This window comes from Phytophthora parasitica (assembly GCF_000247585.1).
Source record: "Phytophthora parasitica INRA-310 unplaced genomic scaffold supercont2.43, whole genome shotgun sequence".
NCBI lineage: Eukaryota > Oomycota > Peronosporomycetes > Peronosporales > Peronosporaceae > Phytophthora > Phytophthora nicotianae.
Genome location: NW_008649029.1, coordinates 513,285 through 515,745, shown reverse-complemented (window position 1 = coordinate 515,745; position 2,461 = coordinate 513,285).

The following is a 2,461-nucleotide window of genomic DNA, read 5'->3' as shown; positions in this document are numbered from 1 at the left end:
TTGAAGATACCTTCATTACCTTTGGGTCACCAATAATAGAGCGTTCGGGGCGTCATAAGCTCATGAACGTCTTCAATCTGCATGTAGGAGTGTATAACCTGCTATCTCATTCCTTCCACACAAGCTGTAATCAAAGTGCTGCTGCGTCAACAATGCCATGTTAATCGTGATGCTAATTAATATAGGAACACTGCTGACGACAAAACGCAAGATGCAATGAACGGAAATAGATATCATAAAGGTGGACAGTATAGTATCCTTGCGCTTAGCGATGGTAAGCTTGGCCACGACGGTCTGTCCGGCAGACTCGTGTGTGCAAAGTTGAAATATCTTCCATTTATGTCCAATCCCACGCCGCTACTACAGCGTTACTAGTATCGCTTTAGGTTATGGGATCTCGACACAAGTCATTGAAAGCGGGAAAGACGCAATAATTAGAGCAGGTATATAACCAAAAATCGCCTACATGAACACCGAGTTCAAATGGGTATACTACTAAGAGCGTCAACACCGAGCCCCACATTGGATTCATCAAAATTCTCCAGCGATGTCAGAAAGCCACATTGCGGGACCACGTGCGGCTAAACAGATCACCTACGCTCCATTGGGCCTGAAATGGAAGCCCAGTGATCAGCGACCTCGATCCTTCGCCTGATCAGGCCTGAAAAAGAGGATATGATTTTTTATTTAATTTGTGACGCCAGTGCTCTCAAGAAATGTTTGGAGTCGTTTTTGACAGACCCCGTTTCATTTCCAGCAGCAGCGAATCTGTGCCGCTGATACTTTCTGTTCTGGGAGTGGTCAGCCGCTTTGGCTGGAGCCACGCTATACTTTTTTAATTCAGGTGGCGACATCCTTCTTTTTCTGCCATAGATTTGGTGAGGCCACATTGGGGTGAAGCTAATGGAAGCTTGCTATAACAGCATATTGTTGATAGTTCTGTAAGCAAGAACAAATTTCTTAGAATGGGGTCTGATGTCGGTATACTATTTGGAGATTTGGAGTGGGTATAATGTGAGTTGTATACTCTACTCTCCCATCACATTTGAGTGGGATATTTCGATTTGGCACGGTACACAATTTGGCATTTTCCGTTAGTACTCTAACATTTGTTTTTTTTATTAGCGGTGAGGTCAACTTTGTTGGAATCCAGATTCATATCTAGGACCAGCGTCAACGTGAAGTACGAAACGGATGGTCAAACTACGGGACCTGGCACAACTGAGTTGAGCACAAAGGCGCATATAGTGAAGACAAATGGTGCCAGGCCAATGCATGGGAAGCGACTGCAGGTCGCAAAAGAACGTTGAGCTGAGGTGTAGTGAAGCTAACGATTTAATTCATTCCTTCTTTTACCTTTCAGTGAACTGGTGAAGTCCCTAGGGCATACGGATCAAGTGCATTATCCAAGAGGGTTCTGAGCCCAAGACTTTCGGATTTTGCGCGCTAACGTGATCCAAGATGTCAGGACCATTAAAGTATACGAATGATGGTGTCCCAAAGAACTGGGATGGGAAGGACTGGCAGCAGTACAAATGGGCGATGGAGATAGTCTTCAAGAAGAAGAAGCTCACGGATATCGTGAACGGAAATCTCACGAAGACGATGGTCTTCACGTCGGAGGCTGAGGAGGAGTTTAATGATCATCAGTTGACCATCATGCAGCTCATCGGGATGTCGCTGCCAGCAGAAATCTTCCACCAGATTCGCGACAAATCCACCGGGACCGACATGTGGAAAGCATTCTGCGTAATCTATGAGAGCCGGAAGAACCGGACTACCATGGCTCATAGAACTGAGAGCATTCGACACGAGCTTGATATGCTCAAGCTGTCCGCCGTCGGAGACGTCAACAAGCACCTGAGTAAGATGTTCAACTTGCTGTCTCTCAACTATCAATTTGACGACATCGCGATGGTGGAGCTAATGTTGAACAGTCTACCGCACACGTATGAGTTTGAGAGCTTGAAGAGTGGTGTTCGGTACAATTGTGCTGACACATACATCACTCCAGAGCGGACTCGAGAGCTTATTCGTGTCGCCGACTCTCGACAGAGAGTTTTTCAAGCTAAGAGTGGGAAACACAGCCAGAAAAGCGGTAGTGGTTATAAGCAGAAGGCCGGTGGTAATGAGCAAAAACGTGAAAAACCTGAGAAGTCTAAAGACACAAAGAAGAAGGTGAAAAAGTGCTTTGTTTGCGACAGTACTGAACACCTTATTTCGGAGTGTCCGCTGAAGGTGGAAAACCAAGACGGGGCCGCTGCTGGAAGCGAGCAGAGGAAGAAGGCATGTGCAAATGTGATTACTCGTGTGGGCCACGGTAAGTCATTAGACTCAGATACAGAAGAAGTATCAGAAGAAGTGATGGACGCTTTGGACGCTCTACTGATCGACGCCAGACTGCCGGCGGAGAACAGCTAAGAGAATGAAGCGGGTTCAAACGAGGAGAAAGAGGCAGAAG